This window comes from Colobus angolensis, unplaced genomic scaffold, assembly GCF_000951035.1.
Source record: "Colobus angolensis palliatus isolate OR3802 unplaced genomic scaffold, Cang.pa_1.0 Scaffold127, whole genome shotgun sequence".
Taxonomy (NCBI): domain Eukaryota; kingdom Metazoa; phylum Chordata; class Mammalia; order Primates; family Cercopithecidae; genus Colobus; species Colobus angolensis.
This window is the reverse complement of record NW_012113919.1, coordinates 3,973,725-3,989,403: the sequence shown is the minus strand read 5'-3', so window position 1 is coordinate 3,989,403 and position 15,679 is coordinate 3,973,725. Positions and strand designations below refer to the sequence as shown.

Below are 15,679 nucleotides of genomic sequence, written 5' to 3'. Positions count from 1 at the left end.
TAATTTAAATTTAAATTTGCTTTCTTCTTGCTGTAGTAATCCGTGACCATATTGAATCATTCTTTTCTTAATTTAAAGATCTTTTACCCAACAGAGATAAAGTCTTGTAGGATTAACATTTTTATTTAAAAATAGCACGTAAAGGTCAGGCATGTTGGCTTACGCCTGTAATCTCAGCACTTTGGGAGGCTGAGGTTAGCGGATCACCTGAGGTCAGGAGTTCGAGACCAGTCTGGCCAACATGATGAAATCCCATCTCTACTAAAAATACAAAACTTAGCTAGGCGTGGTGGTGGGCACCTACAATCCCATCTACTTGGGAGGCTGAGGCAGGAGAACTGCTTGAACCCAGGAGGCTGAGATTGCAGTGAGCTGCGATCACGCCACGACACTCCAGCCGGGGTGACAAAGGCAGATTCTGTCTCAAAAATAAATAAATAAATAAATACAATAAACATAGCATTTAATTTCATTAGAAATCATTTTAACCTGACTCTATTTTTATTAATAATGAAAACTGGACAAATATTTTCTAAGAACCGTATTTTTCATACATTTTCAATTTTTTTTCATACTCTCATAAATGGGAGAGTTTTTTATTCTCCATGTCCTTGGAAAGTATGACTGCTTATATAATTTTTAACAATTTCTCCATTTTTTCAATATGTTCTTATTGCTACTCCCACTCTGCATTCGTGATTAATTATATGGTATTTTTAAAAGCCAGTGTAAATTTCTTTTGAAAAAATGTAGTATCACATCAAGTAAAATCCTATTCAGGACAAAACATCTTTTCAATCGTTTATTTTGAGGTATAATTGCATTTTGTTTTCCACCTTCGTAAGAGTCTAGGTAAGAAAAACTAAAACACGTAAGGAAAAGTGTTACTACTCTTCTCAAACACAGTAGTGAAATTATCTTGAGTCACTATTAGAAACTGACAGTTTGAGTATATATTTGAGTGAATGTAATAATAATAAACAAGAATAACAATAAGTTCTTTGATACTTGCATTACCACAGTCATTAACAACAATTCCAAGAATTCTAATTATCTACATTTTTGCATGAGAAAACTGATATTTGGAGAAATGAAATAAATTAATTGCTATGACACTGGAAGCAAGAGATGAAACCTATATTCTGACTAAGAGCCTGAATTCTTAACCATGGAGTTTAATATTTAGGTATGCTAGAATTGGTTTCTACTCTGCAGCTGAAAACATAGGGCTAGTAGTTTGAGCTGGGAATGGAGGTGCAGGAAAGTAGGAGGCATAAAGTTGGTATTGGATCAAAAGTCATAAATACCATACCATTTACAATGCAGCATATGATTTAGTATGATAGTAAAGCAATGAAGAAAAAATAATAATTTAGCAAAACATGATTTACCCAAAATAGTGTTGCATTTCCATATAGAAAATATCTATTAATTTTTTTGTGATATAATCTTAAAAATCCAAATTGAGCTTTATTGATTTCTTACAACATTTCAGCCAAAATGTGCAATGTATTGTGTAGAATGAGAAGCATATTATCTGTGTTATTTGGGGAAAGAATATTGTCATTACAACTGTTTAATTCATACAAACAGTATAGACCTATCAATATATTTTGAGTAACTTGCTTACAGGTATTCTTAAGGAAAGTTATCCAAGCATTCTGCTAAGAGCTTAAAGTTCAATGTTTAGTAAATACATTGCATATCAGGAGATTCAAGAAAAGATGACTGGGTTCATAACCTAATACAGATATAGTAGGGAAAATAACTGGAGACCAATCAGGGGACTGACCAGAGTCCTGATACAAAGAAACACAGGTTACTTTAGTACAATTAACTCAGAAAGCTAAACTGGAGATCATCAAAAGAATAAGTCAATAAAGAGGGAAGAGAAGCCATAAAAGTACCAAAGAAATAAAGGTGGGCATGACACAATAGACAAAGTGCTAACAGTGGAACCTGCAAGACAACAGTTTCTGGGAAGTAGAGAAGAACTGCCATCATGTAATTAGGCTCCTTCTTTTGCAAACTGTACTAAAAGGATGGAAAATGTTCAAGGTAAAAAATCACACAGACAGAGAAGGACTTGACCTTTGGCAACATTTGAGAGAAGTCTAGAGCAACAGGTTTTTAAATTCCCTCGTTCCTCCATGAAGAATAGAACCTCCCTCAACATTCAGACTGAAGGAGCATCAGTCCTGTTACAGAATTATATTTTTTGGAGAGTTGTAAGATTGTGTCCTGTATTATTATAAATAAAGATACAGAAATCGACAGTGACATATACTGATATATATCCTTACACTAAGATCCCATTTCCTGCCTCAGCTTCAGTGAGTCTTTCACTTATAACCAGGAGGCACTGGAGAACTAAGTTTTTGGACACTCACAGTTAAAGTTTTAATTCTCTATAATAGTTGTTTGAAATTTCTGCTTGAAATTTATTAAATAGCAATATTTAATGAAATTCTAACTTTGTATACATAAAAAGATGAACATTATGTCACATTGGAATATCTTATTTAATCAAGCAAGAAAAAATAGAAAAATGTAGGTTTTAATTAATGAAACACTGAAACAAGAAATGGAAAGTGTCCAGTTCACATTCTTATTATATGTTTATAATTACGGAGATAAGCATAATATAACAATGTAGATTTTATGAATTAAATTAACTAGAGTTAGAATTCTATTCTAACATGAGTAAATTTCATTAACATACCAGGATTATTTCACCTGTCATTTTTTTCTACCCAAAATGGTGTGTGTCATAGTATTTCCTTCTCCTCATTTGGATTCAATTCAAATGTCACCTTCTCCGAGAAACCTCCCTTGCCACGTTCATAAATCTCTGCTTACCTCTCCAGTCACTCTCCATCATACCACCTGTTTCCACAGAATTTAAACATATTTTTAATTATTCTTTTTGTTATTTGTATCACTCCTCTAGAAAATACCTTCTTATGATTAAAAACTTTGCATCATATTCCCTGCTATAATACTGGCATCCAGAAAAATGCTTGATGCATAGTAATGTTTGAATAAACATTTGGTGCTAATGTTTCACTATAGAAAAAAATTAGTAAGTAATATAAATTTAAATATTTTGTATATTTTATAAGCATTAACTCCAGTTGACAATGCATTGGAGAAACCAGCAAATCATTAACATTCACCAAAAAATACTGTTCAAATTAATTTTGGTGAATGTTACTTACAAGTATGCAATCATTATTACCATTTTTGTTAGAATCAAATGTTTCAAACCACAATAAAATCCTTACATAAATGAATCATCTTTTATAAGTTGTATTAATTTTAAGGTCACGAATGGCATTTACTTTACAGTTGTTAATGTAATTCAAAGACTAAAAAGGGGAAGTCATAAAAAGATTAAAAGAAACAAAGTCAAATACTTGGCATTAAAATAGATTATGATAAGAGAGCCTATGAAATTTTATTATTATTGATTTAAAAGACTTTCATCATTCACTCACATCTCCAAGATCCATGAGTAATATACTCATTTTAACTTCAAGTGATAAAATATCTATGATATTAAGTATCCTGTATTAATTTCAAGTAACACAACTTGCAACACAAAATTGTTCAAAATATAAAGCATTGCCATTGTGTGCTATGTCAACTTAAGGAATCTTATGATGTGAATATTTACATTTAGACTCAGCTTATCTAATTTCAGGAACAATGAAATTAATCATTAAATCAATCTAAGCTTCTCTCCTACTTTTGTATATGGAGGGAACCAACACCCTTTACCCAGATATAAGAACCTGAACCATAACCTTCTTAAGAATAACGGTAGTCATTAAAGAAGCCATCAATTGTGTCTCCTCATAAAATCCTATAATGCAGTTACTGCTAATATCTTACTTTCGCATAGAAAGTTCCTGGAGCGCCAAGGCATTAAAAGACTTTCTCAAACTCACACATGAGATATAGACTAAAACTGGTTTTTGTAGGTAGAATGTCTAGCTCCAGGACTCTACCTGCCCTTACCCTGATTATCATAAAATACTGCCTACTAAACTTCTTGTTTACTACATTTTACACATGGGACAATTTGCACCCAGAAGTAAAGATAATCTACTAGCAAAACGGAGTAAGTAAATGTGGGAGCTGGGAGGAGATCACAGGTCTCCATGTGCATGGGGCTGGCATGATCAGCCTAGTGCACTTTTGTTTTTATTCTGATAAGATGGTGTTGTTGATCATAAATGTTTTAATTCATGAACTGTTAAGCAGTCCATACATTTTTTGGGGGATATGGAAACTCTCCATGGATAACATGAAAGCTGTAGTCTTTCTTCCAGTAAACTCAAATTAAAACATAAATACAGTATTTTTGGACAGATTTCAGAATAGTTTTGACTATTTAAAATGTTCATTTTGACATTATAGGGCAATAGCCCTCAGATTTTTGTGATCAAGAATTTCTAGACCGGGCCCAGTGGCTCACACCTGTAATCCCAGCACTTTGGAAAGCTGAAGTGGGCAGATCACTTGTGTGCAGGAGTTCGAGACCAGCCTGGCAAACATTGTGAAATCCATCTCTACCAAAAAATACAAAAATTAGCTGGACAAGGTGGCGCACACCTGTAGTCCCAGCTACTAGGGAAGTTGAAGTACAATAATCACTTGAATCCGGAAGGCAGACATTGCAGTGAGCTGAGATCCTGCCACTGCACTCCAGCCTGGTTGACAGATTGAGACCTTGTCTCAAAATAAATAAATAAATAAATTCTTTGTAGAAGTAAATATCCTAGACCCCTGAATTTACTCTATACTACATAGGGCTTGATAGATAGGTACTGTTGTAATGGACGGGTAGTTGAGAATGACATTTGAATAACAGGGAATCATATGAAAAAGGGCATGGAGTCAGGTAAGGACAAGTCTTTTCCATAAAGTGTGGTATCTGTTTTGACGAGAGTGATTTCACTAGAGTGATTTTTGAAAGTACACTTGGAGATAATTCAATTCCTAAAGTGTTTCCTGACAAAATTCTGTTTCAAGTATATTTTTAGGTGCTGGTTTATAGATATAAATGAAAAAACATATTTTAAGACTCAGAATATAGCAGAAAAAAATTAAAATACAGGAAAAAACCCAATTGCCAAAAACCAAAAACTTAGATTCAAGTCTGTAGAGTACTGATTTACATTTCGGGATGTGATGGAGTGTTGGTAGGGATAAGGAAAGAGAAGATTACTTGAACACATTCCTACTTTACAAAATTATATTTTGTAGAATGTATCAGTAGTTAAAGGAATTGTTGCCCAGGGGAACAACTAAAAGATTATTTAAATAATATGGCAACAGAGGTATTAATTTTCTGAAGAATGGTCCAAGTACTAAACAGGAAAGGCCAATGTAAGATATAGCAAAGGTTATATCTCACTCCATTTGACAACATCTTATTTTAAAAGAGATAATTACAAATTATGGAAAAAAATTTTTCTATATGAAGCTTTTGGAAGCATTGAGAAGTAATGAAAACATGACCTTAAACTCATGTGAAACGTTATAGTGTTAATTATTGGGTTATTTCATATTAAGATTATTGGTTTCAATTTTAGAGGCAATATCAAAGAGAATTCACTTCACACAGGGTTAGTTACCAGTTGGGTATAATCTATAAAATATGTCTCATAGAATTGGAGCAATATTGGATGTTTACACCGAAGAGAAAATATACTATGCTAAGCAAAATTTTCTTGGAATGAAGTTAATGCTATTAAATAGAGGTGGAATAAAGATCAGTTCCAAGCTATCTAGGCAAAACAAAGTCAGAGAGAGATAGAGAGAGAGAGTTACAAGTAGATATCTTATCACAATGAAAAGAAAGGAATCTCTATCTGAAGTTGTTTGAAACAGTGGTCTCCAAGTGAAGGTGGTTTTCCCAGTGCAGCCTCACCACAGCACAGTGCCTAAGATGTGGTAGTGTTCAATAAGGAGAAAATTTTAATGAAGAAGATGAAATAATTAGCTAACGGATAGATGAATACATTATTACAAAAAAATCTAAGGACATTTTTCTTGATTGCGAGTCTAAATGATAGGAATGTGAACGGCTCATACGGGATCCCAAATAGACTTCTCAGTGAACCTGCACACATTTGGGAGATCGCACTACAGTGGTGGTGTTAGGAGAAGCATTGCTTCCTACACCTGCAAAGTATAAGATGGACTGACATTGCTATGAAATGGAAATGAGACACAAGATCAGCTTCTTAATGTGAAAAGTTAGATACATCCATTATGGGGCTCCCGAGGCCAAGCAGGCAGTATAAAAACATTTTGCCAATTTGTCTCTCCACTCCACCTACCTCCGTTAAAGGTAGTAATAAGTATGCAAGGATATCCTTTGCTTTTCAAGCCTCAGTTTTTCTTAACAGTTCTCCAAAATCCTCACGTAGCTATATACCTACAGGGCTGCGTTGTTGGACGTGTGGACAGGTTTTCTTGTTAGTAAAAGTACTTCTCATTCTACTTATCTCTTCTTTGTGAATTGTGACCTTGGCAATACTCAACCGTCTGTAAGGTTAATTTCCCGTAGTAGGGAGAGATGGAGGAGAGGCGAAGAGCTTCTAAAGCTAACCATAAAATACGCTGACCCATTTACACCTAAGGAGTTTCTTGTGTTGGAAACTCAAGAAACTACAAATAGTGGAAAAGCCACTATTTGTAGCAATTAACAGAGTAATCTCCCAAAATGAATGCCCAGTTAAAAAGGAGAAGCACTTTTAGTTAAATTTATTCTGTCTTTGAAGTAGAGGAGGAGTCGGGGTAGGGAATAATGAACCAGGGAAAGTAGAAAAGCAGGAGGGATGGAAACAGAAGTAGCAGAGAAGCGGGGATTAAAAAAAGCTGTACTGAATCAAGGAGCACAGGTGGTCAAAAGCAAAAATATAAATAAGTCATCACAGTTTATTGTAAGGAGAAAACCTATCTGAACTATCTGTTTTCTAGGTATCAGCATAGATTTATACTGAATCTGTTAGAAAGCAGTAGACGACATGCAACCTAAGTCAACTTTACTTTAGCCATCAAATGATTTAGAATTAAAGCATAACAAAAAAAAATACAGAAGGAGATGAGTGTGGATATCTTTCCTCAAAGATTATAATTATATTTAAAAGAGCAAATACATATAACACTCAGCACATGAATCTAGCATATTAAATATAGTAACAGTAATTTTTCACATCTATATATAATTATATACTTGGTATATTATTTGACTTTTTTAGTATATATGATATTTAGAACATTTTAAATCACATGCTAACTACTAAAAATATCTTCTGTAATCCTAACTTATATGCTTTCTTTTCTGTATGCTAACATTGGTTACAAATCTACTTTTTTCAAGTTGATTATTTAATATGTTTAAATTTTTCTCACAATGAAGGTAATTAAAGATCACTTTCATACAAGGCTGCTTAAGATAAGCCAAAAACTGAGAAAGAAATGTAAGTAAAACATTACATAATTAGAATTGGATATATGATTACAACTGCTGTTTTAATAAAAAATTCATATCACTGAAGGTTTATAAAACATCTCTTCTTCATAGAAAACCACTATGTTGTATGAATACACATAGAATTCTAAAATGATAAACTAGTTACTTATTTTTCAAGATATCCTTCCAAATTCATATTTTATAGAACAAAATAATACTTTTAAGTGATCAGGATACATTTCTTCAAACAGATAACCTAAGTAGAATTTGCAATCAGGTTAGAATGTACTCACACTCTTTCTATATAGGCCTTTTACTCACATTTTCTTGTAATTTAGGAAGACTACAATTTATGACCTTTGCAATATAAATATAAGACATACATAAATCGCATTTTATCCTGCAATGACATTATATTATTTCCTGAATGTGTGTTAAAAAATTTATTCGGTGTAAGACTTCAACAGATCTAGTTTAGTTTTAGGTGTATAGAAGAATTTTCTTGCCCATGTTTAATAAAGGGTTGCAGTGATTTCAAGGCTTTATCTGTCAACTAGCAAACTTGCATGCCTAATAGGTCTGGGAGGAGCAAAAGGTCTACAGTGGCAACATGTTTCAATGTAAACTGTTATGTGACTGTGCTACTGAAACTGCTGTGGACTCCCACCCCTCTCATGTCTTCATTCTGTCATTTGGTCTCTGGAGGTTTCAACATTAATCTTTGGGTATAAATGCTTATGAACTCCCAGTAGCTTGCTGATACATACTTATTTCAAGAAATTTTATCAGAACAATTCTCTTCTTAATTTTCTAAAATCACAAATGATTTCCAAAGTTGAAACTTACTTTCCTATTTAAGTAAAATAATCTGACATATTTAGCTATTGAAAAACCAAATTTAACAAAGGTCACAGGTCCAAAGTTGTGAGGGTGAGACACATCACACATATTTCTATATCTAACTGTCTATATATAGAGATATATAAATATGAACAGACTATTGATAAAAATTCTCCATCTTACTATGCTGAAATAACCCTATAATATTTTTTAAAAAGCACTTTATTACTGATATTCACAATTTGTATTTTAATAGAACTTCATATTTTAAGCTGATTAAAATTAACTATAATTATAAAGATAAATATTTTTATTGCAAGTATAATAATATTCTTTATTGTCAGTGATTGTATTAGGAATCTGAATTCTAAATTAAACAAAAAAGAGAGATAAATATCATTTGAATAAACAAGTGTACATATTATTATAATCCATTAATGATTTAATTTTTGGAAAATTATGTATTGTCAGAAATACAAATCTGAATTTTATTTAATGCTAGTATGTGAAAAAAGCTGAATTCAAATCATATTTAATATGTCACATCATCTAGATAAACTGGCAAAACTTAGGGGAGGCAGAAAACTATTTTCTTTCTTCCAACTGTTGGACCTGTTCCACTCCCTGCTTAATACATGTGTAAATACTTTATTAAGTTGTAACATTAATAAGTTGTGACATTAATCTAGAAGAAGTGGTATTAATAAAATATTTCTCTTTGATTATTTATGAATTACTGTATATCACATATAAGAAAAAGCAATACTATTTAAACTTAGTATCATTTTTAATATAAAGTAAATATACAATCAAGCACATTGTTGATTTACCAAGTAATACAACAAACATTTAAGAGCTGTTGACTCTCAGGGAAAATAGCCAAATAAGTATTTAAAAATTTCACCATATAATGTGTTTGCTTTGTATTATACATGATCAATGTAAAATTATAAGAATTTTATTTCCTGATAATTATCTACTTTTTATATAAACGTAGTTTGAGATAGCATTAACTTCTATGTCATCTATTTCTCATCCACTGTAAATGTGGGTAAAATGATAATAAGTTTTGTGAGGTGTTCAAGAATTGTGAACATTCAATAAAGAATAATTATTTCTAGGTACAGTCTAAAAACTAAAATTCTAATTTTTCCTATTCAAAAAATTATCCAAGTCAACCATTTTAGATGGACTATAATTGAATTTAAGATTTTCCAAAAATAAAAAAGGTTCAAATGGTATTTTATCATTTGTTTATAATATAATATCTAATACTGACTAATAAAGGAGTTACTTTAGTTCCTCCTGTTATACCATTGTAATAATTAAATATGATAATTTATGTGAACATTGAATGTTCACAATTTTTGATTTAATTGATTGTGCTTTCTTTCTGTTTTCCATATGTATTCTGGATGCATACACACACAAACACACAGACATGGCTATAGATATAGACATACAGAAATATGAATGAAGAAACATGTATATTCAGATATAGAGAGAAAGTTTTAAAGATATAGAGGATACATAGATGATAGATAGAAAGATAGATACATAGATACATAGATGATAGATACATAGATACAGAGATGATAGATACATAGATGATAGATAGATACATAGATAGATACATAGATGATTGATACATAGATGATAGATAGAAACATAGATGATAGATACATAGATGATAGATAGATACATAGATGATAGACAGATACATACATGATAGATACATAGATACATAGATGATAGATAGATAGATAGATACATACATACATACATACATAGATGATAGATAGATAGATAGATAGATAGATACATAGATACATAGATACGTAGATACATAGATGTTAGTCTGTAATTTCAACTAAGTTTTCTGTTAACTTTCTGTTAAGTTTTCTTGAACGGTTAAGTTTTCTTTAAGAGGAAACTGTTACATTTCTTCTGCAGCTTAATTACCATTAAAATGAAAAAGAAAACATTTTTCTTATATGTTCTTTATATTGTGAAGCATTTATAACATATAGATGTGAATATTTTAAAACATTTCTAGAAATTATGTAATAATACTACAGTAACCTGCTTTGGTAGAAAAAAAAAACAATACATTTTAGAGTTGGCTGATTGTCCGGGAAAAACTCCCTTAGACAACTTTAAAGACTCATTTCTCAGTTTTATAAAACTAGTGTATTTCATATCATGTCTTTTGACCCAGGAAGTGAATTACTGTTGCTCTTTTGCCTGAATTACACTGTTAAGATGTTATTTTACAAAATATGAGGAAAAAGTCTATTATGCTTTGGAAATTGTTTTAATAATATATAAAGTATGTCAAGTGCAGCATATTCTAATATAAATTCTGTTAGATATATGTTCCTACCAAACATCCAATACATTAATGAACATGTTAAATCTTTCATATTCAAATTTAAATCATAACTATTAGTTACTATATTTCCACTGTAAATTGAATTAGTGTTTGGAGGATAAATTAAAATGAAGTCATCCACACTCTTCGGAATTGTAGAGCCAATTTCAAAATCTGATATGAGGGTCTGGCTTTTTAATCCATATTTATAAAACCATCATATGCTCTGGTGTTTCATCGATCAATTAGAGAGATCAAAAATTATCTTGCTCATCAAGAGAAACAGAAGATATACAAAAATGCTTATTTCTCTGCAACTAGTTTATAATTTGCTAAATTAATAAGAAAGAAAAAAAGACTCAGAAAAACCTTGAAAGTCATTTTGAGAAAATATTCAGCTCTTTTCTTTTTGTCCTTACTTTTCTTCCTAAAATATAAATAAATAATACATCTCTCTCTCACACACACACAAACACATACACACTCACAAACACTCACACAGAGCATCTGTGACCACAGCACCCCGTGATGTTTCCACTTTCCTCTCACAGCCAATGAGATCCATTATAATGACTTTTATGTTTGGAGAGGTCTTTCTTGGAAGTGCTAATATGAAGTCTCTTGGTCAGGCTCCAGAGACCCTGCTTTTGTTCAGGCACTTTGCATTTGTAATGTGACTAGAAGACCATGTCTTTCTAGTGCTAAGTTTAGGGATAAGTGCATTAACATGCTAGGGCTGTTATGGAAATGTATAAGAGTGCTATAAAGACATTTTCCTCACTGTATACGCCTTACCATATTTTAATAATGAGGATAATGGTGCTTCCAGGCAGAGAAATTGAAATAACTCACAAGAGAAAAAAAAAAAAAAAACCTTTTTAGATTATTTATAACAATCCAGAATTCATTGTTTTCAATAGTTCATACATCTCTATCTCTCTATCTATCTATCTATCCATTCTATCATCTATGTATTTATCTATTATCTGTGTATCTGTCTATCATCTCTTCATGTATTTTTCTGTATTTCTAATTTGAGTTTCATGACTTAATACCTTGAGGTTCCACGTAAAAATGCATATATATACATATATATATATACATATATGTGTGTGTGTGTGTGTGTATATATGCGTAAAACTTGACAGTCTTGCATATGTAACCTGATCTCTTTCTAAGCCTCTGCTTTCACATGTGTAAAATTAGAGATAGAGTTAAAACCCCTTTTCTAAAGTTCCAAAATTTTATATAAACACCTAAATAAGATAATGTCATGGGTATTGAGAGTTATTTGGGATATCTTTGAAAAGACAACTTGTTTCTGAAAACAAGTATGCAAGATACAGAGAAAGAAATTGCTTTATCTTAGGAAACATGTTTTATGTTCTACAAGAAAAATGACCACATTTATAAATTTAGCATCAGGTAAAAACAAACAAGACTCATTTTAAATCAATGTCCTTTTGATTCTATTTAGCATGCTTTCTTCTTCTTTAAGAAAATTTAACTTTAAGCAGATGATTTATGAGGTAAAATACCCAACAAACTAAATAGAATTTTTATTACAAAAAAAATCTCACCATGAATCAAAATTACTCTACATTAATATTGCTATTGACTTTGTGTGTGTGTGTGTGTGTGTGTGTGTGTGTGTCCTTGAAGTCAAAAGTATTACACTGGACATTTTTTAAGACATCATTTTTTTCTAATGTGAGATTATTTGTACACCATATTTAAATGTGTCTTTGAGTGAGCAAAATTAGTCTTAAAGAATATAGCAAATTAATGATGTTATATTGAAGCATCTGCATTAATATTAAATAATTATCTAGACTGTTTACTTTCATAGAGAACAAGTTACAGCCAATGTTTATTCATGACACATTCACACATTTTAAAAAATTAACTTTCACCTTAATTTATACTTTCTTGTATATTATATGTTGCCCCATTAATTGCATATTTTATATTATATAATTTGTAAGCACTCTCTACAGCATTCTTATTAACTACACCCATATACTGTAGAAATATTCTGGGGAAGGAGCATCTGCCTCATATCACTATTGATGCCTAAATAGAGCTACGCCAGTAGAATAAAAAAAAATTAATTAACTTTGCTTTAAAAATCTTACTTAGTGAATGTACCATGGAAGGCACGCAGCATTGGCTAAGCTTGGCATGTATAGGGGTTATAGGAAAACACCAGAACAAATCCCTCCATGCAAGATGACATTCAGATGAGCTTCTGATTCAACACACGATTTATCAAGCTGAGCAACACAACATTTAAAAGAATAATTTCAAGATCAATTTTGATATTGTACTCTTCTGACACACAGGCAATGGTATGAGACATTTTTATTTCCTTTATGCAATGAATGCAATAACAGTAGCATAATTATGCAAACCATTTCAAAGATTTTTAAACTTTCAAATACTGTAATAAAAGAAAAATAATATTTTTTATCCCAGAAAAATTATTATCTGACCGGACTATTGTTTTTATTAGTACTACCAAATCTGTCTAACTTCAGTGAATTACTTGTAAATTCATACTACTCTCTGCTTTCTCTAAAGCATTTTTTCTATTTATTTCCAGAATTGGATTTGCTCCTAGTGTGTACTTATCTTACTTATTTTTCATTTTTCAAAACACATATAGAGATGAAGGTATTTCAACATGTAAACATATATCTATTAAGTGCATATAATTATGTATCTACTCTTCATTTGGAAAAACTTCAGTCGAACCCATAACATATTTTGTGACAAGACTACAAGCACATACTATTTATGTTATGTTCAAGTTCTTTGATGCTATGTGCTGTAATAGCATGTTATTTCATTTTCTTTATCTTTCAAAAGATCTATGTTTCAAACCTGGATTAGCCAGTTTTATAGCTGCAAAAATGTATTTCGCAATTGACATAGCATTGCCTAGGCAATGATGTAGTGTCTGAATGTGAAAAGTAGGGTTCATCTTCTGCAGAATGTAGGAGAAGGTTTTTTACAAAATTGAGAATCTTGAATAATCAAAGTCATTCTTAACGGCTGTGCCTGAAGATGGGTAATTCTTCTAAATTCATAGATAAAGCAAAGAGAAGAAGAAAGATTCCCTTCTGTCTTGCAAAAGTTACCACTTTTTTTGATGTCACAAAGTCATTCATTCTCCATGCTACAAAGATTTAGAAACCTTGTGAAAAAATCACTATTAGGAATCTCATATATCTATAATACAAAATATAAAATGACAACACATCTCCGGAGAAGACCACCAATTTCTCCTCTGATCTGTAGTCCATTGTATCTTCATCAAAAGTTGATGATACAAATAAATGTAAACTTATCTACTACAGTTAATAACTTTCTTTTTATGACACCTTTGTGATTTAAAACAGATTATGAGAATTTCACCCTGGTAACAGTCTCTAACTGTCAATACTAAAGAATTTTGATGACTTTATAGCTAAAATCCAAGCCTTTATTGAGACAAGCATACCTGCACAAATTTATTTGATGTGAATGGTCATCTTGAGCATGCGATGGAAAACACAATAAAACAGTTATCCACCAAATCAATGCATTTCCCACATCACTTCAATTTTTTTCAATGCCAATTTTGCCTTAGAAACACTCTCCCTTTCTTGTGGCTTTCATCTAGTCGTCATGACATTAAGACATATTTGCCTACAATAATGGAAAGCAATTATAGCTAACAGATATATACATTCAAAGTGTTGACCTCCGTGAGAGTCACAAATATGTGAAGAAACCTCTTTTACCAGGTAAAGTGATCACCTTAATCCTAACATCCAATATGCATCTGTGGCATTTTTACCATTCATACATTGTTTCATTGATAATATTGAAAATAAAGAAAGCATTTCTTATTCAATTATGAATAAAGATGCCCTTATTTTTGACAGTTTTGACTCAAATGATTTAAACAAAAGTTATGAGAAGACCAGTAGTCCATTTCAAATTAATATAATAATCATATACATGAACACACAAATATGTGAGTAATTGAAAGCCACCACAATCAACTGATACAATTTTAAGTTTAGTTTTATTTTTACAACAATATTCCATATGCAAATATGAGGACTATAAAAAGAGCTTGAGTAGGTATCAGCTTTGTAAAAGTAAAATAAGAAGCAAATGTTGCAAGTTTTGTCACTGAGCATGTAAACATTTTATTCAAATACTACTAAAATGTATTCTTATGTGCTTCCAAGTGTTGAGAGAGAGAGAGAGAGCAAAATATAGCAACCAGGAGAAAAGCAATATTTGTACTACTTCGTTATAAGAAAGCAAAAACTGAATAGCTTACATTGTCAAGCAAAGTAAATAACACTTACCTTGCTTAACAATGGAACTGAGTTTAGCCCTACTCCGCACTGACAATTCCGTTGTTGCTTCTGTCTCGGTCCTTCTCTTCTCTTTTTATAGTATCTTCACAGCTGAATCTTCATGCATCTCAGTGTGGCTTTCTCTTCGAGCATCACTTTTAACTCAGACAGGCAGGAAGCTGAAGCCAAAGGAACTCTCTATCTGATTGGTTTCCATTCAGCGTTTCTGATTAATAAGAGACGTCCCTCAAATAGGAAGATATTGCCGCTGATGGCGCTGCAGGGCGCCAGGTTTGGGCTTGGGGGAGTGAAGACCTCTTTGGACACAATGATTTGCAAGCGAATGAAGTGGGAGGACTCAGAAAGGAGGGCTTTGTCAAAGACCCCCCATAAGAAAAAACGACACAGTGTTTTTAGTCTCGGTTAATCAGCTCTCCTTAATCTGTTTGCAATTGGGAGAGAAAGGTCACAGCATGTCTGTAACCTGTAAATCATCTGTAGAAAATATGTATCACAGGGAGAGTGCTGTTGCTCAAAAGAAATTTTGTGTATGGTTCCTGCAGAATCTACTACTGCCTATTTCAATTCAGTGTCAAAATGTCAAGTTTAAGAAAAAGAGGAGAA

At 31.8% G+C, this 15,679-nt stretch overlaps 1 protein-coding gene across 1 annotated transcript in view; it reads right to left on the bottom strand.

Moving 5' to 3' along the window:
* CDH9 (cadherin 9, type 2 (T1-cadherin)) overlaps positions 1–15,188 on the bottom strand; it is a 168,179-nt gene extending 152,991 nt beyond the window's left edge. Inside the window, exon 1 of the mRNA XM_011933444.1 lies at positions 15,065–15,188. The gene's annotated coding sequence lies outside the window, so the exon portion shown is untranslated. The remainder of the gene's footprint in view (positions 1–15,064) is intronic.
* Positions 15,189–15,679: the final 491 nt, after the last annotated feature.